The sequence below is a fragment of the Primulina tabacum genome, chromosome 15, assembly GCF_025594145.1.
Source record: "Primulina tabacum isolate GXHZ01 chromosome 15, ASM2559414v2, whole genome shotgun sequence".
NCBI classification, from domain to species: Eukaryota; Viridiplantae; Streptophyta; class Magnoliopsida; order Lamiales; family Gesneriaceae; genus Primulina; species Primulina tabacum.
The window spans coordinates 15,388,484-15,415,014 of NC_134564.1; the positions used below are offsets into that span (position 1 = coordinate 15,388,484).

Consider the following 26,531-nt stretch of genomic DNA (forward strand, 5'->3'; position numbering starts at 1 on the left):
ATTAAAATTAAGTTATTTTTAAAATAATAATACTATTTATTTTTAATAATATTTGTTGTAAAATTTTAACAAAATTAGAAAGATATTGAATTAATTAAAATTAAAATAAAATTAGTAAATGGACAGTGGGATCCATAAATAATGAAAGTTGATATTAAATGAATGTGAGTGTGTGTTAATAATGGGAAAATGTTAATGTAATGAATATGTGGCTCGTGGACCCCATAATTTTTGAGGAGATGAAAATTAATAACATAAATTAATGTGGACGGATGCGGATGCAATGCAAAATTTAAAACTTTTAACATTTCAAAATACAGCCAATTTCCAACTTTTCGTTTCAATCCAACCCAAGAAAATACATATTCACAATCAAGCCATGCAATCAAGAAAATATATACGTGTGGTGGAAAAGCATATGTGTGTAATGTTTAGAGAGAAGTGCTCTCCCCTCTCGCTACAGAACATGACAGAGACAGACCACTCGTCTTTCTCTGGTCCGTATTCTATTGTTCATCAATATTAACTCCCGCTTCGATTCTCTTCACTTGGCCTTGGTTTATTGTTTGAGATTCGAGATTCATCTGGGTACATTTCTTCCTGCCTCTAGAGTTACGGTTCAGTGACTATCTGTCTTACTGATTTTGTTTGCCGTGGCTTGGTTGCTATTGCTTCATTGTTCTTCTTCTTACTGGTTTCATCCCCGTGGGTTGCGATTTCAATGTATATCTGTGATCTTCGCTGCTAATTTATTATTGCACACGTAGTGTTTGTTGAATTGTCAGTGTGGGCAAGAAGATGACTACTGTGGTTTCCGAATTAATTGACACTGCTATTGCCACTGGTCAATATGAGTTTCCTAGTGTTAGGGGCTCAAATCCTAGTGCTCCTACACACCAGATTACTGACTATGACTCGGATATGGTTAGCAATAGAGCTGCTACTCCTACACAGCAAGCTCTTTAGGAGAATTCTCCACCACCGAGCAATAAGAAACAAGCTCGAGTTCCTTTTGTCAAGCTGTTCAAATCCAACCGTATGCTGAATGTTAACCATAAGCTTTAGTTCTTCGCTCTAGGAACTAATACGCATAAATTTACATTTGACGATATTGATTCAGTGGAGAAGACTTATGGATTCTGCTTGTTGGGATATGTTATCAGTGGTCGGCCTCCGATAGGGCTGTAAACGAATCGAATCGAATCGAATTTTATGAAATTTTCAGTATTCGAGCTCGAGCTCGAATTCGAATAAACATATTCGAAGCTCGATTCGAAACTCGAACTTTTATTATTTTCGATTCGAACTCGATTCGAACTGAGGCTCGAGTTCGAATTCGATTCGAACTCGAATAATATTATATATATTATATATTATAATATTATATATAATATATTATATATATTATATATATATATACACTTAATAATATTATATATATATTCGAACATTATAATATATATATATATATACTTAATAATATTATTTTATAATATTATATATATATATATATATACACTTAATAATATTTTATTTATTTTTTAAATATAATGCTAAAGCTCGCGAACAGTTCGCGAACAATCGAACAATATAATTTTAGCTCGAATTCGATTCGAAAAATATTCGAACATGTTCGAGTTCGGCTCGAATTCGATAATTTCGAATTCGAACCAAATATTATTCGAACCGGGTCGAAAAGTTCGGGAACGTGTTCGGTTCGTTTACACCCCTAGCCTCTGACCAGTGCCTTAGTTGATCTTGTTCGTCGTTGGGGGAAGGATGTTCAATTTCAGACACATGACAGTGGGTGGATTGTGTTTACGTTCCCCTCTGCTGAGGCAAGAGATCTGATACTAGCTGGGGGATCATTTATGGTTTATGGATACCATCTTTTCCTAAAAGAGATGCCAAGATGTTTTTTATTTAGAGAGGAGGACTTGAATTCAATACCGGCGTGGGTTCAAATTCATGGACTACCTCCTGATTGCTGGAATCACTTCATTCTTAGTAATATAGCTTGAGAGATTGGGCAACAGATTCATATGGATCTTCTTACACATGGTCGTAAAAAAGTAAAGTTTGCTAGGGTATTGATTGAGGTCAATGTTACTACGCCAAGAGTGCATGAGGTGCAGGTGGAATTGCTAATTGGGCCGGTCACTGCAACTTTGTGTATGAGATAGACATTAAACTATGCCACAAGTGTCTTAAGGCGGGACACGATAGTACTTCCTGCCTGGTTTTAACAACTGACATTCTTAAAGCAGGGACAAGCTGTGAGCCACCTATTGTTCCCAGATTTCGATCTAAGAGTGTAGTTTGGAGAGGAGATAGATCTCGTGGTCGAGAATGATCAGTAAGCATCGACATGCACCACCCCGCATAGCTGTTCATGTTTCAGTAGCCACTCATAACACCATTGAGCACACATCGGTAAACACCTCCCCTAATGCTAACGATACTGTGATTGAGGCCGAGGCAACTGAGCAGTGTTCTACGATGGATATAGAGAGGCAGGAGAAAATTTATAAAGGCAAGGAAATTATTGTGAGTGAATTCCCACAGTTGGGTACTACATCCACTATGGTCGATGTTGAAGATGATGAGTATACAATGGTGACCTATAAGAAGAATAAGAAGAAGCACAAAGTCATGAAACCAAAGGTAGCTGGGGGCCAAGGACAGAAAAATTGGAAAATGTTTGTATTTTTCGAGGACCTAGATGACTCCAACTCGGGGTGATACCAAATACTTATTAGAGGAGGACACAAATAAAGATGACTGGTATTTTGGTAATAAAGGTAAGGGGCGGCAACCCAAAATTGTCTCTGTTTCCAATGAAGATTGCATGTTGGAATATCAGAGGCCTTCACAAACCTCTGAAGCAGAAGAGCGTACATAATGCTATGAGCGCTCATAAAATCGATATTTTTGGAATTTCGGAAACCAAGTTTGATGACAAAGCTCTGCAAAACATGATGAGACTTCGTTTTAAATGTATGCAAGTTACACATAATTTCTTGTTTTCTGAAAAGCGTCATATCATTGTGTTGTTGAACCCCTCTACGGTTGATATTAGTATCTTGAGCATGAATGGGCAGGCTATTCATGTCAATGCTATCTGTTTGAAAACAAAAAATAGATTTTGTGCTTCTTTCATTTATGGTTTTAATACTGTTATTATGAGGAGACCATTCTGGGAAAACCTGATATTTGTTGGTGAGTATTGTCTTGTTCCTTGGCTATTAATGGGGGATTTCAATAATGTCCTTAAACCGGATGGGAAAAAAAGGGGTTTGCTAGTTAAGAATTATGATATAAAAGATTTTGTTGATTGTGTAGCTTCTCTTGATTTATTGGATCTTCGTTCTTTGGGTTGCCATTTCACGTGGATGAGCCCATCAGTTTGCTGCAGATTAGACCGTGTTCTTGTTAATCCTCATTGGATGAATTCAAATTTTGATGGGTTAGTAGAATTTGTGGCACCGGGGTGTATCCCATATCATACTTCAGACCAAGAAACCCTTCGAGTTCTTTAATAGGTGGGCTCTTAGTGAGGATTCTAATGATGTGGTGCAACAACATTGGAATTTTAATGGCTTTGGTACGATGCAATATAGGCTGAAGCAACTCTTAGATAAGCTAAAAAAGCCACCATCTTCCCTGAATCGTAAGCATTTTAGCCATATCTCTACTAGAGCCGAGTCGGCCAAAGCGCAATTACAATATATGCAGCGTTCGATGCTCTCATCAGGTGTCATTATTTTTTGGGTATAAGGGAGTTAGAAGGAAGGCAGAGATGTTATTGGAAGACGAAAGATCATTTATAGCACAAAAAATAAAATGTACCTATCTACAGCAAGGGGACAGATGCACTAAGTTTTTCTATGATCTTATCAAGAGAAATAACAAGAGGAATTCTATTACTGCAATTCAGAGTCATGATGGCACCACTACCACTGATATGGCTTATATTAGTAGGCAATTCATCGACTTTTATAAGTTGATAGAGTCTCTCTGCAACGTGAGTTGGTCTCGGATGGCCCATGTGTTTCTTCGTGTGAGTGGCAACACCTGACAGCTGACATCACTATGGAAGAGGTTCGTAGTGCTTTATGCGACATATAGATTGAAAAAGCTCCGGGTCAGATGGGTTTGGTTCGTTTTTCCTTAAATCGGCTTGGGATATAGTTGTTAATGATGTTTTTGCTGCGGTATAGGAATTCTTTGTTAATGGCCATATGTTGAGACAATGGAATCATACCATCATCGCGCTTGTTACGAAATAGACGAATGCATCATTGGTTAATGATTTTAGACCTATTTTCTTGTTGTACAGTCTTTTATAAAATTATTTCGAAGGTGCTTGTTGATAGGTTGAGGAAGGTTATGGGGGGTTTAGCAGATGGGGCACAAGCAGCATTTATCTAGGACCGATCCATTGTTGATAATATCCATTTAGCACAAGAACTGCTCCGGAAATATGCATGCAAGCGTATCTCACCGCGATGTACTCTTAAAGTTGATTTAATGAAGGCCTACGATACGGTGGATTGGGATTTTCTGAGGGAGGTTCTTACATTCCATAATTTTCCTTACAGATTCATTGACTGGTTACTGGAATGTGTTTCTACTACATCAAACTCCATTGCACTTAATGGACACTATAAGGTATAGGAAATTCGAGATATGTAACATGAGTGCATTCAATCTAGGGTTTTAATTAAAATTTGTGTTTAAGGATTTTTATGCATGATTATTGCATGGCCATAGTTTATTTCATGATTATTTTAAAGTTTCATTCATTAGGGTTTTAAGTTGCATTTCACGCTTGAACGAGTAATGGAGACCGGGGATAATCAGGAAAAATATTTTTATTAAATAATTAATTTAATTATTTATGATGAGGTGTTTTATGTGCATTTTTTGAAAAATAAGCCTTGCTGAGTATTTTTACTCGTCGGGTCATTTTTTTAATCGGTACGCAAATTTTAGCAAGTCGAGGAACTTTTTGAGGGCTCGAACAATATTTTCAAAAACTGTATAAACGTTATATTTTTCGAGAGGGTTTTGGGCTTGATAGGTTTGTTTTAATCACTACAACAAAAATGGATTTTCGCAGCGCGCAAATTGTCTTTCCGCGGCGGTTACAAACCGTCGCTACATTTCGCGACAGTTTACAAACCGTCGCTAAAGTTTGCGTAAAAAAAAATTTATTTATAATTTAATAAAATTTAGAAAAAACTTATATAAAACTATGATAAATTGATTGATAATCTTAACTAACACTTAAAAATTAACCAAAATTGAAACAAAAAATGTACCTAAATCGAAATTAAAATCGTATAAGAGAGAAAAATTTTTAAGTGTTGTGAAGTGGTGTCGAGGAAAGTGGAACGAAAATTGGATATTTATATATAATTTGTGACTATTAGCGACGGTTCAAATATAATTGTCGCTGATTTACGGCTATTAGCGACTGTTTAATATAAATCGTCGCGGTTTAGCGACGGTTGTCATTAAACTGTCGTCGATTTAAATCGACGACGGTTTATCGTATACCGTCTTTAAAGATAGCGATGGTTTTTTAAACCGTCACAACTTTTAAATTAGCGACGTTTTGACCAAAACCGTCGCTAATTTAAAAATTCGCACCCATTTCCCGCAGCGTGCTTTTAATGCACGCTGAGAATGCATAGGGTATTAACAGCGCACATTATTGCACGCTGCGGAAAGTATATAATATTTACAGCACATATAAATACACGTCGCGGATATTACTTTCCGCAGCTTGCTTTTAATGCACACCTGTTATTTCTAACAAATGCAACAATATTAACAGTGCACATATTGATGCACGTCGTTAAAAGTACTATTCGCAGCGTGCTTTTAATGCACGCTGTTGATGATGTGCTGCGAAAAATCATTTTTCTTGTAGTGAATGCCTAATGGGCTTAAAACCCTTTTAATTTTTAATTAAGACCCATTAGTACGTGTTTTATTAATCTAAACTACACCTAATCAAACCCTAACCCTACTTAACACCCCTTGGCCGCCCACCCCTTATTCCAGCAACCATTTCTTTCAAGAAAATCTTCTCTCCCGCCTCTCCGATCACGTCCCACGCGCGTATCTTCAAACTTTTGATCATATAAAGGCTAAGGCATGCATGTATCTTCCTCTTCTCTTCATTCACGCCAATATTATGCCGAAGTTTATGCTTATGCATGAAAATCTTGTGATTCTACCTTGAGTTCGCATTTTATACAAGTGTTTGACATGAATGTGCATTCTTGTGTTGTATACTCATGTTTTTATGATTCTTGTGCAAGGGGGTTGTCGAGTCATGTCCCTAGGAAGCTATTCACGTCAAGAACTAAGGTAGAAACGGGCTGGAGTTGGCTTTGTAGAACCCGAAAATCAGATTACGTACAAGCCATGCATAATTTCTATTATTTAAATTAAATATGAAGTTTTAAATCATGATTATTTATTTTAAGAGTAGATATTTAGTTTTATCTTTTCAGGATAAATACGCGAGGCCGGACCGGAGTTTGGAGATTTGAGATAAGATTAATAATAAGAAAACATTCCTAAATTTAATTTAAGTCAAGGGATAATTTAATTTAAAGGAAAAGAATGTATTAGGAGTTATTAAATTAATTAGAGCAAGTTATTAAATAAATTCTTTTAGATTCAATATTTACTTAAAAGCTTAAATTAAAATGTGTAAACAATTGAGAATGAATTAATCTAAGCATAATATATTCAAGAAATTAAAGTATAACATTTAAATACTTAAATCATAAATCCATGCAAGAGTTTCTAACTTAATGTGTAAATGCACTAAAGTGTATAATGAGTATTTAAAACCTCAAACAATTAAAATACAAAGTTTAAACCATAATATACCATTCAAAATTTGTAGGAAATCGGTCAACACTTTTAAACAAATGCAAATGTGGTGTAAACCCATTCAAACCATCCTCAATGACCTTTAAGGTGGATTCAATTCCTCATTTTAAATCACTAATTAGTAGTAGATTCAAATACTATAATTCATATAATTTCCCTCAACCTATTAGACTATGAAATGAGTTTGAATGTTGCAATAATTTGAATGACATGCAACGGAAGCTGGGAGAGAAAGCATGCAAATGATATTCAAAGCTTTCACTTGTAACCTTCCACTTTAATTCATTTTATGGCATCCTTAAAACCTCTTGTAACCATCATTTCCCCTTACATAACATTCCTACATCCTATATACTCGAAAATATTAGAATCAATAGGCTAATGAAATCGGGAATAAAAGCAAGAAAAGGGAGGAAAAGAATCGGCCAGCAAGGAGGAATGAAAAACCATTCAAAGTCCCTTTCACTCCTTCACTTGTAACTCTCATTTTAAGGCATATAACGTCACCTTTAACACCTATTAAATCATTCACCTTCCTCACCTACATTCCCCACAACCTTACCTTCGAAATTACAGAAGAAAGCATCAGCAAATAATCGAGAATAACAGCAGCTGAACAAGAAGGAAGCCAACTCCGATCCCGTCGCGTCGTATTGTCGTTTTGATTTGTTTTTCTTCAAAACAAATTCCAGGCATGTATATATTAGTTCTTTGCTCTTCAATCAAGTTATAATAGATATTTTAAATCAATATGTGATCATGGTTTGGGAGGAAAAACGAAATATAGCAGCAACTACCCAAGAAATTCTGTACAGAATTTTTTATGTTTCCACTTTGTGTCTCACGGTTTTGGTTGGCTTGCTTTGTGGTTCAGGAGGTTGGCTCGTTTACCAGGCACTCAAGGCTGCTCCTAGGAATGTTTTACCATGTGTTAGGGAGTTGTCGGTTCATTGGTTGAGTCTAAACATTTTTAAACAAAGGCATGACAGCAAACTTTTTCTACCAACTACAGATTTGGTTCACGATTTTTTTTGTCATTGAGTTGTTTAAGGAGTGTTCGAACCCTGGCAGTCCTAGGGGCTGTAGCCATGGTTAGAACCCTACTTTAACATGTCTAGGACGTGACCAAATCATCCTTTCAAAGATTGGTTCAAGGGTCCATCAAAATTTCACCAAAACAACATAAGTGCATTTCGGTGTTCTCCATTTTCTGTGTGTGTACACTCTCGGTTTTTGGGCGTTGTTTGGATTATGGTTGGTTTCTAGCCCATAGCCATGGTTCATACAACACTCCATCATGTCTAGCTCAAGCCATGGTCGATCAAATGACCACTGGAACGACACAAGACATTAAAACAAATTATTACAGCATACTACACATAAAGGGGTGCTCTCGGCAGCAACTTTGAGTTGTCCTAGGTGGTTGCTTGGTTTGTGGTTGGCTTTCAACCCTTAGCCATGGGCCAAGCCATGCCTTAGAATGCTGGTAAGAGTCCTTGGGAGGTGGTTCAAGCCATTGGTCAATAAATTTCAGAATTTCACCACAAACACACAAGTGCCACTGCTGGATTTTTTTGACAGCAACTTTCATCTTCGGTTTTGGAGGTGGTTTGAGTTCTTGGTTGGCTTTTAGCCAATGGCCTTGGACAGGACAGTACCTCAATGAGTTAGGAAAGTCATGTTTTTGTCTGTTCGTGATTCGGTCGAGTTTAGAGGTCGTACGAGAATTTACGGTGAAAGGTGCCAAAATGACTCTCGAAAGAGTGTTTTATGTTTTTGGATTCCTTTCACCCATTTTCGTGTTTTACAGTTATTATGCATATTTTTCAGTATGTTTGGGGTATTTTTAATCATGGTTAAACGTCGGTTTAATGTTGGTTCGGGTTGGTACGAAGCCATGGTTAAAAATCAAGTTGTTGGTCCGAATCGTCTCGTTTTTGGTTCTATTGTTAAGATTTTGTCAAGTTAAGATTTATTTCATGTGTCACATATTAGTAGTAAGTCGCAGCAAGCCTGGGAACAATCCAACTCATCTGGTAAAAAAATAAGGTTATAATTATGTTACGTGCATAAAAATATAAAATGTTTATTTTTGAGATATATGCGATATGTCTTGTGGCCACCTTATGCTTATTGGTTTGGAAGTCGGTAGGAACAACCGAGGACCTCTCCGCCCGGTGACTTACGACCGGTTTATGATTATGTATGGGTACGGACATCCAGTCCAAGGGCTGTGATTGATCTCTACCGCCCAGTATACTGTGGTTTAGTCTGATCAGGCGCTTACGCTATGTTATGGGCCACTAGCTTAGAAACATTATCTCTACCAGAAAATTATGATATGTTATGACAGAGCTCTATTGAGCAAAGCTTTTACGTAAGATTTTTAGATATGCACGTAGTTATAATTATTCTTGATATGATTTTTACCGTACGCTTTACGATACTTTATTTTTACGTTGCATGCGATTTTATGATATATTTACTTGTTATTCACGATATATACATGTTGAGTCTTTAGACTCACTAGACTTGATTGTTGTAGGTATTGATGAGGTCGGGACCGCGGACGGAGACGGAGACCAGTGAGCGATCTTGGAACAGCAGTAGTAAACCCGAGGACCTTATGATTTAATTTATGCACATTTTATTATTCAAACTCAGTTTAATACGTTGGATTATTTTTAAGTTGATGTTTACGTTGAATTATTTTTAAATTGTTGGTTGAAAACAATATTTGCTTCCGCTGTTATTTTAAAGTTAAAATTATTTACATATTTACTTTAATTAAATGGGACAAGATAATTATCTATTTAGAAAATTTTTAATAATTTCGGAAAATTATGAATACGAAATACGGGCCTTTACAGGCTTAGTGTCGAAAACATTGAGGGCCGATCGGTGCTTGGTGTAGGTTCGCTCGATTTTGGTGAGGGCTTTGGGTTGTGCCGTCGTGCATGGCTTGATTCCATCCAAGAATCTGACCCTCTTGGGTCCATTACAGGGCTGGGAGAGGGCCTTGAACGGTTGGGCGTGGTCTCGGAGTCGGCCGAGGGCGTTAGATCGAGGGATGGTTCGTTAGTATTGTGCGGTGCGGTTGCGAGAGTAGCGCACAGGGCTGGTGTATTGGACAGTAGGGTCAGCTAGGGTTGGTCAAGGAGAGCCTCTTGGGTTCGAACTTGGTCCCAGAATAGTTGGCTAGCTGCTGGTTCGCGTGGTCTTGAGCAAGGATCGAAAATATAAAGGTTGGTGCACTAGGGTTTCAAGTGTGCACGTGCAGAATTGACATCAATTTTTGGTTACTGTTTGAGGGTCATAATGGGTCTGAAATAAGTGGTTTTTAGTCATGGATTGAGTTGGGAAAAATTGATTAAGTTTTGGGTCTATTCTAATTAAAACCGAGATCCCCGATCCAAGTTTTAAAAAGAATCGTTTAAATTTTGAAACGGGCTCGAGTTTACGCCTAAGAAATATTTATAATTATGTTTTATGGTGTTTTAAAGAGTTTGGTATGCTTTGGGTTGAAATTTTGAGGTCCAGGAGTAAAATGGTCATTTTGGGTTTCGAGGGGCAAAACAATTATTTTGCACGCGGGTCGAGTTTTTAGTCCTGGCAGCGCCCTGATAAAAAATTTAATATGTTTTTAAACATTCATGTATCACGTATATGACTTTTATGAAATTATGAAAAATACGTTGCATGCTTGATTTTAAAGAAAATTGTGTATATGCATGATTTTGATAAGTGATGAAAATAATGATTTTTTTTAAGGTTGGGAGTTTGTTGTGACTGACGATATATGTATACGATGAGTTGTAAGACCAAGGCTCAGTGGATAGGTAATGTTGTCTCTCTGATGTCTCCGCTATCGGGTACCACGGTTATATGTAGATGGATCAATCGAATATAGCTGATAAGATAGAGCTGATATGAAAGTCACGACTAACGAACTGAATTCAATTAAAGAAAATGAACAGGTATGATGATATGATGAGATGTTTTGACACGTTGTGCTTTTACGATATGCTTACGTTTACGCTTTTAAGATCAAGAAATATATTTTTATTATGGTACTTTTTATTGTTGCATGCTATGTATATGTACTTACTATTAATGTTACAGATGTGTTGAGTCTTTAAACTCACTAGGTGTGAATGTTGTAGGTGAGCATACTGATGAGGAGGCTGGAGACGCCAAAGTCTGAGTAGGCGAAGCTGGATGTGCGCACGTGAACCTGAGGACCATATATTTTCCGCACATCACGTTTGATATAAGAGTGGACATTATTATTTTATATGCTTTGTTTTGACATGTTGATGATTGTGAGGATTTTTTTTACTTGTCATATTTGCATTATTTTAAAATGTTAGTCGGGGTTTGAAGATTTGTCTATTTTTAAACTGCAGTATTTTTATATGTCATTGGATTGCATCTATTTTTGGAAGATGATATTTTCTACTATAATTTATGAAATTTTCGGGTTTGAGCTTGTAAAAAAAATTAGTAGCGTTTTTAAGCAGTAGACGTTTCAGTTGGTATCACAGCAAGGGTTCTGTGTAGGGTTGTGCCACCGCGAACTTCTGCAGCTCAATCTTCAAGCCTCAACTCTTTAAGCTTTTATGTTTTATATTTTTAACTAGTCTATTGCTATCACCTGCATGATTCCATGTTATATGTTTTACAGCGATTTACAGTACATGTTTAGATGTTTTCATGGTTTAAGGATTAAATGTTTTGAAAACTAGATTAAATTGTATGATGGGCTACAGTTTAGAATTTGGACTGTATTCAGATGTCATGCCTCCCAGACGCGTTCCTAGCACAGATCGTCATGATGATACTTCCGGAGATGATAGAGGCTTTCCACCTCCACCGCCACCGCCATTGGATGCAGCTACTCGAGTTCTCGAGGGCATGGCTAGACTTCTAGAGCAGGCGCAGCAGGCTCCTCGACCACATACATACATTTATGAGCAGTTTCGACGGCTCAAACCGAAGGAGTTCGGGGGTACTACTGATCCTTTCGTAGCAGAGAGTTGGATTCGGTCTTTGGAGCTATACTTCCAGTACTTGCAGATGATGGATGGCGACCAGGTCAGGTGTACCACTTATATGTTGAGAGATGATGCATCCTTTTGGTGGGGGGAGCAGCTCATGGGTTGAACTTGGCTACCCTCGCATGGGATCAGTTCTAGGATGTGTTCTAAGGTAAGTATTTTCCAGTAGATGTCAGGGGTCGCCTTAAGAGGGAGTTCATGAGTCTCCGCCAGGGGGACTCGACTGTGGCCGACTTATCAGGAAGTTTGACAGGGGCTGCCATTTTGTGCCCCTAATTGCGAGAGTGCCACCCAGAAGCTGAGGCATTTTATAGATGACCTGCGACCCACGTTGTGCCGGGACGTTATGCTGATGAGACCGGCGAGCTAAGGTGAGGCCACCGCTTGTGCCTTTCAAGCGGAGCAGGCCCTGATGGACATTGATTTTGAAATGCAGATGAATAGATCCCAAGCCCAGTCCAGCTCTCAGCCACGAAAGAAACAGTTCACGGGGCCACCGAGACATCAGGGCAGTAGATGCCCCAGGGATAGATGAAGAGGCCTGGTTATCAGAGGCCACCACAGGTACCAGGGGCTCTGAAACCGCCAGAGGGACAGCCATGCAAGCAGTGCAACCGATTCCACCTTGGAAAATGTTTATGGGAAACCTACAAATGTTTCATCTGAGAGTAGGAGGGTCACATGGCAGCATATTGCCCTAAGAACAAGGGCCCCACTACTGGCAAAGCATATGTGATGCATGTCGAGGAGGCAGAGGCTGAGCCCGACTCTACTTTGATCACTGGTAACTTTTATGCTTAAGTTTTATGTATTTATCGCCTTGATTGCATTGGGCGATTTTATTATTGTGTGAATTATTTTGGGATTGAGAACCTAGAATAAATTAGGATGCATGCTCTACCTAGTTGGATTTAAGGGTTTGAATTGCATGAATTGAGAATTTTAAGGACCTAATTGTAATAACCAATAATATGAGGGTCTAAGTGCAAGAATCAAAATTTTTAGGGCTGTATTCGAATTTTTTGGAATTTTGGGGGTCAAACTATTAATCTTCGAGAACTTTAAGATTTAATGGGGCAAAAATTCGAATATTTTATGGGGACAAAAATGAAAATTTTGAAATCTAGAGGGCAAGATTGCAATTTCTGAATTTTTGGAGGTAAATTTTGAGATTTTCTTATGGGATGCTAGAAATAAATCAATAAATTTTCGAGGAACTCGGGATAATCGCTGGATAGAAATTTTGTAAGTCTCACCGCGAACAGATTTGATGGTATGTTTTGTCATAGTAAGGATATATCTTTCAGGTGTAGCCAGGCATGCACTGCTAGATTCCAGAGCTACACATTCGTTTATTTCCGAATCTTTCGTCAAGCGACTAGGAATCATACTGGAGGCTATGGATTTGAGATTCAGAGTATCGATTCCATCCCGGGATCAGATATTTACCTCCCAGATATTGAAGAAATTGGAGCTTCGGTTACAAAAAAAATACGGTACAGGCGGACTTGATTGTGCTACTGTTGCCGGAGTTTAATATTATTCTGGATATGGACTGAATTTCTTCTAACGGAGCTATCATAGATTTTCGACGGATGTCAGTATCTGTCCGACCGCCTAGCGGTAAGCCGTTTACATTTGAGGCAACCAGACATCAGCAGATGACGCACATCATTTCTTGCATCTGTGTGAGGAAGCTCATGAGGAGAGGCTGCCAGGCATTTTTTGCCAGTATTGTGACAGTGTCAGAGCCAGCCAGTCAGAGGCTAGAGGAGTTTGAAGTAGCCAGAGACTTCCCCAATGCTTTCCCTGGCGATGTTTCAGGCATTCCACCGGACAAAGAGGTGGACTTTTCTATCGAGCTCATGCCAGGTACAGTGCCGATATCTAAGGCACCCTATTGTCTAGCACCTGCAGAGATGAAAGAACTGAAGGATCAGATACAGGACTTGCTAGATAAATGTTTCATTCGCCCGAACTTTTCTCCATGGGACACACCGGTACTGTTTGTTAAGAAGAAGGATGGCAGCATGCGGCTTTGCATTGACTACAGAGAGCTGAACCATGTCAAAGTCAAGAACAAGTATCCACTACCTAGGATCGAAGATTTATTTGATCAACTTCAGGGAGCATCAGTATTCTCGAAAATAGACCCCCAATCTGGATACCATCAGCTGAAAGTAAGAGAGTCTGATGTGCATAAGACGGCATTCAGGACGCGTTATGGGCACTATGAGTTTTTGCTGATGCCTTCGGTTTGACTAACGTGCCAGCGATATTCATGGATCTCATGAATCGCGTGTTTCAGCCATATTTGGATCAGTTCATCATAGTTTTCATTGACGACATCTTGATCTATTCGAAGAGCAGAGAGGAGCACAGTCAGCATCTGAGGATCGTACTGCAGACTTTACAGGACAGACAGCTGTATGCCAAGTTCAGTAAGTGCGAGTTTTGGCTAGACAGAGTGGCATTCTTGGGCCACATTGTATCTCGGGATGGTATAGAGGTCGACCCTAGTAAAGTTGAGGCAGTCAGAGATTGGCCAATGCCTAAGAGCGTGATAGAGATTTGTAGCTTCTTGGGATTGGCTGGATATTACAAGAATTTTATTCAGGGCTTCCCTTCTATTGCGATGCCTATGACCGTCTTGACGAAGAAGAATACCAAGTTTATTTAGGGACCGGAGTGCCAGGAGAGTTTTGACAGGTTGAAGCAGGCGCTGATCTCGGCACCAGTTCTAGCTATGTCATCAAGGCAAGGAGAGTTTGTGGTATATACAGATGCTTCGAAGCTCGGTTTGGGCGCAATTTTGATGCAGCATGATAGAGTTATAGCTTATGCGTCCCAACAATTGAAGGTCCATGAGCAGCATTATCCGACTCACAACCTCAAGCTAGCGGCAGTGGTATTCGCCTTGAAGATTTGGAGACATTATCTGTATGGGGAGAAGTGCAGGATTTTCACTGACCACAAGATCCTGAAGTACTTATTCACAGAGAAAGAGCTGAACATGAGACCACGGAGGTGGCTAGAGCTAGTGAAGGATTATGACTGCGACATTAGCTACCATCTGGGTAAGGCTAATGTAGTTGCAGATGCCCTGAGCAAGAAGACTGCAGTGATTACTCAATTGTCAGTACAGAGACGTTGCAGGCAGAGATCCAGTGGTTTGAGCTTGCAGTTTATGCCAGGGGCAATGCCCCTAGACTTACTACCCTGACAGTCAGTCGACACTGAGAGACAGAATTCGGGCAGGGCAGATTTCTGACGAGCAGTTACAGAAGTGGAGACAGAGGGATGAGGCTAAGGATCGGAGGTTGTATACAGTTGTGGATCACATATTCAGATATAGGGACTGATTATGGGTTCCTTGAAGTGATTCCCTGAGAGAAAATATCTTGAGTGAGGCCCACGGCACCTCGTACTCCATCCATTCAGGGAGTATGAAGATGTATAAGGATCTTTAGTCTCTTTATTGGTGGCCGGGCATGAAACAGGATATTCTGTGTTTTGTCTCAGAGTGTTTGATGTATCAGCAGATCAAGGCAGTGCATCCGAGCCCTGCACAGAAGCTGAGACCACTCCCTATTCCCGAGTGGAAATGGGAGAATATTACTATATATTTTGTGACGGGACTTCCGATGACGACTGGTGGGTACAATGTCATTTGGGTGGTAGTCGATCGGCTCACTAAATCAACACACTTTTTACTGATCAGGAAGACTTTCACCATGACGTAGTACGCAGAGCTGTACATCAGAGAGATAGTCAGGCTGCATGAGATTCTAGTGTCCATCATGTCAGACAGGGATCTGAGATTCACGTCTGTTTTCTGGAAAACTCTGCATCAGGCATTGGGTACTAAGCTGATATTCAGTGCTTTCTTCCATCTCATACCGATGGACAGCCAGAGAGGGTGATTCAGATATTGGAAGACCTACTCAGAGCTTGGATGATCGACTTCCAGGGCAGCTGGGAGTGGAAGTTACCTCTTGTTGAGTTCACATACAACAAAAATTATCAGGCATTGATTAGTATGGCTCCATATGAGGCGTTGTACAGGAGGAAGTGTAGGTCACCAATGTATTGGGATGAGGTATGAGAGAGAGCAGAGCTAGGACTGGATATCATCAGTCAGACTACAGAGTTAGTGCTCCATATCAGGGACATGATGAAGACCGCTCCGAGCTGACAGAAGAGTTATGCAGATCAGCGGCGCAGGGATATTGAGTTTGCAGTAGGGCATCACATATTCGTAAAAGTCACACCGATGAAGGGTGTGCTGAGATTCGGGAAGAATGGAAAGCTCAGTCTTAGATTCATAGGACCGTTCGAGATCCTAGAGAGAGTTGGGACACTTGCATACAGAGTTGTATTACCGTCGAATCTGGCGGGAGTTCATAATGTGTTCCATGTCTCTATGTTACGGAAATATATGTCGAATCCTTCACGTGTATTGAACTATGAGCCGCTGCAGCTGACACCGAACCTGTCCTTTCGAGAAGAGACCCACTCAGATTTTGGCCAGGCAGGAGAGGAGGCTTCGGAACAGATGATTTTCATGGTCAAAGTCAAGTGGCTGAATCATTCCGAGGATGAGGCTACTTGGGAGACTGAGGCCGAGATGAAGAGTCGCTACCCGGAGTTATTCGGTATGTTTTAAATTTCAAGGACGAAATTCTGTTCAGGGGAAGAGAATTGTAAGGTCTAGGAAATTCCAAATACGTAACCTGAATATATGCAATCTAGGGTTTTAATTAAAATTAGTGTTTAAGGATTTTTATGCATGGTTATTGCATAGCCAGGGTTTATTTCACGATTATTTTAAAGTTTCATGTATTAGGGTTTTAAGTTGCATTTCGCGCTCGAACGAGTAACAGATACTGGGGATAATCAGGAATTTTTTTATTAAATAATTAATTTTAGTTATTTAATATGAGATGTTTTATGAGAATTTTTTGAAAAGTGGGCCTTGATGAGATTTTTACTCGTCGGGTCATATTTTTAATCGGTACGCAAATTTTAGCAAGTCGAGAGACTTTTTGAGGGCTCAAAAATATTTTCAAAAATGTACCTAAACGATATATTTTTCAAGAGGATTTTTGGGCTTGATGAGTTTGTTTTAATGCCTAATGGGCTCAAAACCCTTTAATTTTTAATTAAGGCCCATTAGTACAAGTTTTATTAACCTAAACTACACCTAATCAAACCTTAACCCTAGTTAACACCCCTTGGCCGCCCACCCCTTATTCCAGCAGACATTTTCACGTTTTTTTAGCAACAACTAACAACAAGCTTTGGCTTTGCATTTATTTCAAGAAAATCTTCTCCCCCGCCTCTCTGTTTCACATCCCACACGCGTATCTTCAAGCTTTTGATCATATAAACGCTAAGGCACGCATGTATCTTCTTCTTCTCTTCATTCACGCCAATATTAGGTTGAAGTTTATGTTTATGCATGAAAATCTTGTGATTATACCTTGAAACGCATTTTATACAAGTTTTTGACATGAATGTGCATTCTTATGTTGTATACTCACGTTTTTATGATTCTTGTGCAAGTGGGCTGCCGAGTCATGACCCTAGGAAGTTTTTCACATCAAAAACTAAGGTATCAAGGGGCTAGAGTTGGCTTAGTGTCGAAAACGTTGAAGGCCGATCGATGCTTGGTGTAGGTCGGCTCAGTTTTGGTGAGATCGAGGGCTTTGCGCTGTGCCGTCGTGCATGGCTTGATTCCATCCAAGAAGCTGACCCTCTTGGGTGCATGACAGTGCTAGGAGAGGGCCATGAACGGTTGGGCGTGGTCTAGGAGTCGGCCGAGGGGGTTAGATCGAGGGATGGTTCGTTAGTCTTGTGCGGTGCGGTTGCGAGAGTAGCGCACATGGCTGGTGTATTGGGCAGTAGGGTCATCTAGGGTTGGTCAAGGAGAGCCTATTGGGTTCGAACTTGGTCCCAAAATAGTTGGTTAGCTGCTGGTCCGCTTGGTCTTGAACTAGGGTCGAAATATGGAAGGTTGGTGCACGAGGGTTTCAATATTGCACGTGCAGAATTTCCAGCAATTTTCGGTTACTACTTGAGGGTCATAAGGGGTCTGAAATAAGTGGTTTTTAGGCTGGTCATGTAGGTTTTAGTCACGGGTCGATTTGGGAATAATTGATTAAGTTTTGGGTCGATTCTAATTAAAACCGAGACCCGGTCCAAGTTTTAAAACGAATCGTTTAAGTTTTGAAACGGGCTCGAGTTTACGTTTAAGAAATATTTCTACATATTTTTTGTGGTTTTTTAAGGAGTTTGGTAAGCTTCGTGTCGAAATTTTGAGGTCCAGGGGTAAAATGGTCATTTTGGGTTTCGAGGGGCAAAACAATCATTTCGCACGCGGGTCGAGTTTTTAGTTCTAGCAGCGACCTGATAAAAAATTTAACATGTTTTTAAACATTTGCGTATCACATATATGACTTTTATGTAAGTATGAAAAATACGTTGCATGCTTGATTTTAAGGAAAATTGCGTATATGCATGATTTTCATAAGTGATGAAAATGATTATGTTTTTTTGAATGATGGGAGTTTGTTGTGATTGACGATATATGTATACGATGAGCTGTAAGTCCAAGGCTCAGTGGATGGGTAATGATGTCGCTGATGTCTACGCCGTCGGGTACCACGATTATATGTAGATGGATCAATCGAATAGAGTTGATAAGATAGAGCTGATACGAAAGTCACGACTAAAGAACTGAATTCAATTAAAGAAAATGAACAAGTATGATGATATGATGAGATGTTTTGACACGTTATGCTTATGTTTACTCTTTTAAGATCATGAAACGTATTTTTATTACGGTACTTTTTACTGTTGCATGCTATGTATATGTACTTGCTATTAACGTTACAGGCGTGTTGAGTCTTTAGACTCACTAGGCGTGAATGTTGCAGGTGATCATACTGATGAGGAGGCTGGAGGCGCCAAAGTCTGAGTAGGCGAGGCTGGATGTACGCACGTGAACCCGAGGACCATATATTTTCCGCACATCACGATTTGATATAGGAGTGGACATGATTATTTTATACGCTATGTTTTGACATGTTGATGGTTGTGATGATTTTTTGTTTACTTGTTTCATATTTGCATTATTTTAAAACGTAAGTCGGGGTTTGACGATTTGTCCATTTTTAAACTGTGGTATTTTTATATGTCACTGGATTGCATCTATTTTTGAAAGATGATATTTTCAGTTGTGTTGCATGTATGCATAATTTATGAAATTTTCGGGTTCGAGCTTGTAAAAAAAATTTAGTAGCAGTTTTAAGCAGTAGATGTTTTAGACACTGTCATGGGCACTTTCTTGGACAGATAGGACTTTGTCAAGGTGACCCTCTATCACCTTTCTTATTCACTCTCTGTCTAGAAGTCTTATCTCGTTTGCTTAGACTAATGTCACGCTCTACTTTGTTCGGCTTCCATCCTAAATGCCTTAACTTAAATATCACCCACCTTGCCTACGCGGATGATCTATTGTTATTCTCGAGGAGTGATACGACCAGTGTTTCCATGATTCTGAATTGTCTTAATTTCTTTGGAGATATGACTGGTTTGAAAGTAAACATCTTTAAATCTAGTATCTTTCTGGTTGCAGTTAGCAGACATGATATTCTCTCTTTATCTGGATTCAGTCAGGGTGAGCTCCATTTACGTTATTTGGGGATACCTCTGGCCTCAGCAAGACTTCATTCCTTTGATTATAGCATCCTTGTAGACGCAATTGCTGCCAAGATTAATTCCTGGCACGCCATTCTTTACATTATGCTAGGAAAATTGAGTTGATCAGATCTGTGATACAGGGGGTAGGTTGCTACTGGTTAGCCATTCTAACCTTATCGGCTTCTATTGTGGACAATATCTACGCCCTTTGCAGAAAGTTTGTTTGGCCTTCTAGTCGGCCGCCCATAGCATGGAAATCAATCTGTCGGCCTGTGGAGGATGGAGGGCTTGGATTGAAGAACTTGAGTACTTGGAATAACGCTCTATCATGCAAGACTATATGGAAAATTCATCAAAAAAAATACAGTCTGTGGATTAACTGGGTAAACCATATTTATAGCAGATTTGACAGTATTTGGCAGTGGAACTAGCACAAAGAAGTTTCACCATTAATTAAGCAACGCCTCCATATTCGTGATGTGCTGATTCTTAACTTTTGTTCAGTTGATGATACAATTTCCTGCGTGGACAGTTGGTTCAGTGGCATTGCAGGAGTCGGCAAGGCGTATGAATTCTTTATAAATAGAGTTGGTAAATGGCTTTGGAAACATCTGGTGGCACAGTCTTTCCTACTCCCTAAGCACCGTTTTGTCTTTTGGTTATTTGTGCATGCTAAACTCCTTACTCGAGATTGCCTTGATTTTGTTGAAGATAAATTGTGTGTGCTTTGCAAAGGTGAGTTTGAAACTATGGCCTATTTATTCTTTTCGTGCCCTTTAGCTAAAAAAATCTGGGATGCAATTCGTGATTGTCTTGGTATGAAGAAATTGATGGGCTCGGCTACTGCAATCCTTCGTGCCTTCAGAAGCCGTCTACCGTGGTAAGTCTATTCTTAACAAGTTGAGGCTATTGGCGTGTGCTGCTACTATTTACCATATCTGGAATGCACGGAACCGAGCAATATTCAAGAATGAGACTATTTGTGTTGAAGAAACTATTAAGAAAATTAAAATTGCATGTCTTCACTGCTATCGAATGCGATTAATGTACTACAATAATCTAGAGAAGTAGGTGATTTGAGTTATGTATTTTATATCTCTCCCGGGAATTCTCAGTGTAGTTGTTCTTGTATTAACTTTTTGCCCTTTTAATGAAATCTTTTTTAATTAAAAAATAAAAAGAAATATATAGAAAAAAAACCTAAACAATTACCTGAAAAATCGAATTTTGTGTGTGTACATGTTCAATTTTTTCAACTTTAAACCTTCAAGGTTTACAAATTTAGTAAATTTATGAATTTCCATGTCTGAAATGTCATATTATACCCAAACACATCATTCATATGTTAAGCCCATTCACATTATCTTTTGTAGATTATAACTTGACATCTACCATTAATTACTTAATGATAAACTTGTCAACAACAACATACGGAAAACACAACTATATAAATTATTGGCTAAATTTTTTTAGTGCAAATATCAAATTCTACTACACGTTTTGAATATATAATTATAACATCCTATACTTTTCTACATACCAAGTTAATATTCAAGACCTTCTTAGTTGTAAATTTTCTCACAAGTTGATTACAAATTAAAGTTGTTCTATTGTTTATAACAATGTTCATTCCATTGATATATAGCATGAACACCAGATGACTAACTTTTTTGGGACATTACATGTGGCGGAAATATATCAAATCACGTGATGACTAATGTTTCTAATTTAAAATATTAAATTGTAATTTGACATCTATCAATAGTTACAGGTGACTAACCTACTTGTATTGAAGCTAACAAAAGAAATCACAATATTTATCGTAACTTATATATAGTTCAACCTATTTCATAAATATATAAAAGTTCACCTAACTTCTTCTATTTTACTTTATATATACTTACATGATTAGTTATTTGAAAGTTGACGCACTTACCGCTTATAATTTAGGTGCATATACGCTTAAAAGTTGAATCTATGTATAACCTTATTATGTTCAAACACTTATGATGAAATTACATGGAAGCTCGACCAAGGATCTTTTTTTAAAACCATAGTAGTGAAACTATCAACTCAAAAATCTACATTATTTTCAAGTGTTTCAACGATTCTAATTAATTTTTCCTAAACATTAAAATATCAGTTATTATACATTAAACTATAGAACATATTAACCTCTATGCATAAATAAATATAAGCTGCTCAGTTAGATAATATAATTTAATATCGACAGTTTTTTCCCATCTAAAAGACCTTTTTTCCTTAATTACATGACATTAATATCTTTTTCCCATATCCATAACTAAATATTGTTACATTCTTTGTATAAGAATTTTATATAATTCTATTACAAAAAAAAAACTTCTTCTAAAGTTCGTAAGTTGTTATCAATCTTTTTCTTATTAATGACCCAAGTATTATCATTTTTAAATTTGAGTAGGAACATGAATTCTTCTTATTATGAAAATATACATACGTCTTTAAAACATATTTTCTCAAACTGTTTCCAACTCATTACTTAACATTAATCTTATAATTCACTTTCGATCTTATGTTAATTTGCAAGGTCTATACATAATTTTTTTAGGACATATCCGAATATTTTATATATCATCTCAAATATTTTTTTTAAAGTTTACAACCTTACTTACTTAAAATATATATATATATATATATATATATATGTAAACATGTCTTTCATTAAATGTAAACTCGTATTACATACTTCCATGGTTAGAAAAACAAAATAAATATAAAACTTATTTGTACTCTTATGCTTCTACCATTATACAATCATGCCCCATGCTACGTAAATCTTAAATGTTTTGCATTAATGCTTCTAATTCCCATATTAAAACTCCACTTGTTATAACATTTTGTAATGCCAAAACCCACTAACCTATAACTCGAAAAAGAATAACCAATATATTTCTATATCTTTCTATCTTTCAAACTACAATCTTCTCTTTACATTCTTTTGAAAATATTACGAAAAACAATAGCTTACGCTCATTTTTGAGAATGTTAAAAAAGCATGCATACACCTAAAAAATAAATTTTAAAATTGAAAAAAGTTTTTAAAAAATAACAAAAGTTGAAGAAGGTTGCTAACAAGCTAAAACGACAAAGAAAAAAGGTGACAAAAAAATAAATGGACAGTAGACCCACATATTTAATTTTTTTTTTTAAATTTCGTTTAAACTTTTATAATGAACTTATTTTATACATATTAATACATTATTATTGTTGTTGTTGTCACCATCATCATCATCATCACTACTATAGAAAGTATCATTGATGCATAAATATTACAGATTTCATACTTAAATAATGTAAATAATTTTTAGATTCATGAAAACAATCTTTATTGTACCTATATTAGTTGTGGACAATTATCTATTTCAAAAAAATTCAAATAATTAATAAAAAAGTTTTACTCCAACTCAATACGAACTGTTATATTATAAATGATATTTCAAGTAAAATGAAAGCTTTCTTGCTTTATAACTTATGCAATTAGTATTGAAACAAAACTAGATATCCATAATATATATGAATCAAAATCAAACTGTACACCAAATTAATAATGAAACTGTTACCTTATAGATGTATTATCCAACATGTTTGGTTGTCTATTTCCCACTTCTTATTCTTACTTAGATTCATTAATTTCTTTCATTAATCGTTAGCTTTAATGTTCAATAGATTGAATCACAGTTAATATTTTTAAATCTTGAAAAATTGACATTATGAAGTTCACAAGTCCATCAACATCAGTATGGTTGAACATAAAGACTTTATAGTTGTTATCATGCATTCAATATTAATATTCTATTTTCAAATATGTGATAACCTACTTATATTGTTGTCATCTTGTTAGGTTTTAATTTGAGCATATATTCATTTCGATTTTAAAACAAGTTAGTACCTTTCACTTTTATCTCAAATCAACTTCTTTTTTTTTTTGTTATTTCTACCTCCACAAACTTCTTCCACTTTCTTAATACTTATTTCTTAGGTGTAATTCCGACATGAGATAATAATTATGTTTCTACGAATATGAAAAAATATAAAAATCACTACAATTAAAATAAATATAGCTCCAAACAAAAAATAATAATCATATCATTTTACTTGGTTGACTAAATCAGTTTTAAGATAAATCCATAAACTTTTCGCAGGATACTATATATATGTGTGTGTGTGTGTGCAACTTTCCCAACTTTAAACCTTCAAGGTATGCAAAATTAGTAAATTTATAAATTTTCATATATGTAATGTCATATTAAAACTATCAGCTCAAAAATCTACATTAAGTAATTATATATTATTACTGATAATATCTAGAGTTAACCAAGTGTTTCAGCGGTTCTAATTAGTTTCTCCTAAACATAAAAATATCAATTAATATAACTTAAATTATGGTACATATTTACCTCTATATATATGTAAACATTAAACTGCTCAGTTAGATGATATAATTTCATATTAACATGCTTTTTTGTCCTCTAAAACACGTTGTTTTTCTTAGTTACATGACATTAATATCTTTTTTCTGTATCCATAACTCATTACTGTTACATTCTTTGCATAAAATTTTTATATAATTATATATTTTTAGCTTCTTCTAACATTTGTATGTTGTTATCCATCTTTTTTCTTATTAACCACACATGTAGTATCATTTTTAAAATTGGCTAAGAACATGAATTCTTTTCATTATGAAAATATACATACGTCTTTAAAACTGCTTTATTGTTTATAACAATATTTATTTCATTAAACGTATCATGAACAAATGATGACTAGCTTTTTTAGGACATCACATGTGATAGAAATGAACCAAATGATGTGATGACTAAGGTTTCTAATTTAAAATAATAAATTGTAACTTAACTTGTAACGTCCTGAAAATTTGAATGTGCACGTGAACCAAATGCATGCAAGTTATCAAATTTCTTATGTGTTTTGATTAAATTTTTTATATTAAATTAATTAAATGCGGTAGGCATGTTTACATGTTTAAAATATGGTTTTCTACTAAAATGCATAAAATTGTGTTCTTAAACGATTATTCGAGATGCAATCGAGGAATGGAGACCGATGACCATATAAGGGAAAATATTTTATTAAATAAATATTTAATGTGTGGTGTATTTTAAATGATATTTTCAAAAATAGGGTGTTTTGATATGTCGAGTCGTATTTTTAATTGGTATTCGATTTTTGACGAAATTAAGTATGAACTTTTCGAGAACTCGGCTATTATTCTCACAAACTTTCTAAAACAAAATATTTTAAATAATGACTAATGGACTTAATGGGCCTATTATACTTGACTAATGGGCCTAAACTTGCATAATGTGTTTTAATTAAAATAAAAAGCCTAAAACCCCACCCCAAACCCCATAATATACACGCCTCTTGCCCCCAACATTTGCAAGGACTCTTCCCTCCCCCAAAGCACACACATCACACTGTATTTTGAAGGAGGAAATCATCAGTTTTCATAAGGATTTCAGCCTAGGAGTTTTACGTCGCCGTTCTTCGCATCGTCAATTTGTTTTCAAGCGTAATTTATGCAAAGGCACATCTTAACTTTCTTTAAAACATCTTTCACACCATATTATGTTTGTTTTATTAAAATTTGCATGAAAAATATGTGGCACAAGTTTTATTTTCGTTTTTATGGGCATACATGCATATAACTCATGTTTTATGATTCAAAAACTCATATTATGGATACCTAAAGGGGCTGCCGTGGTAGAGACACCAAAAGGGATGAATTTCCGAGAGTTTCAAGGGCTAGATGTGAGGACCTCATGGATGAACGAAAATAGACTCCTTGGGGGCTTGGACTCTTCGGCTAGGGTTTCCTAGGGCATGCGGCTGCTAGCTGTTAATAAGGGCACGTCCAGGTGTCTTATGAGGGTCGAGCCATGGTCTTAGACAGGTTGCACGATGAGAGAGTCGAGGGCAAGGGTGATCACGCGGCTATAGGGCCGCGCCATGCAAGGGAGGGTGCGGCTGTTGGGGGCTGCGATGTCTAGGCGGGTTAGAATGGATCCAGTAGCTTGCCAAGGGTTCGGTTAGGATCCTAAGATGGTGACCAAGGGTCTGGTCATGTGGCTAAAGGGCTGGGGTTGAAGTTAGCCTAAGATCGAATCACCCTAGAACTAGGACTCTTGTGCAGAATAATACAACAGCTTCCTAAGCATGACGAAGGTCTTGTTGAGCTTGAATTGGTTGAAAATTATTTTTTTAGGTGTTATTAAGACTTGTTTCAAGTTTGGTAAAGTTTGGTTAAGAGTCAATACGAGTCAAAACCGGGATACACGTCTAAGCTTTAAAAATGATTTGGGAAGTTAGTCGAGGGGCATAAGTTTACGTCTAAGGAATATTTATGGGAGTGTTTTAAGGTTATATGTTAAGTTTGGAATGATTTGAGACGTCGTTTCGAGGTCTAAGGAAAAATACGAAAAGTTATGCTTCTAGGGGTAAAACGATCATTTTACACCTGAAAATTGTTAGACGTCTTGGCAGTGCTCTGAATGCTTTAAATAATGTTAAAATATTTATTTTAAATGTTTGTGGAATTTTATGATAATACGTTAAAGCTAAAAGACATGATGCATGCTTGGTTTAAAAAAAATAATATTTATATGCATGAATTTTTATAAGTAATGAAAATATGAAACGTTGGAATAGGTGAAGTAATTGTGACTAATACGATAATTATGATGATACAATGATTATGATGATATGTAAGGCCAAGACTCAGTTTATGGGTGAGAGTGTCGCTGATGTCCCCGTCGCCCAGTGCTGTGGTTACACTGTAGATGGATCCATCGACCT

General features: G+C 37.1%; 1 long non-coding RNA gene across 1 annotated transcript; it reads left to right on the forward strand.

The window, feature by feature from the left end:
- The first annotated feature begins 338 nt into the window (after positions 1-338).
- LOC142528006 (uncharacterized) lies at positions 339-20,811 on the forward strand. Its single transcript, XR_012815582.1, has 3 exons — positions 339-588; positions 9,461-9,524; positions 11,079-20,811. It is a non-coding gene; the product is annotated as an uncharacterized LOC142528006 (long non-coding RNA).
- Positions 20,812-26,531: the final 5,720 nt, after the last annotated feature.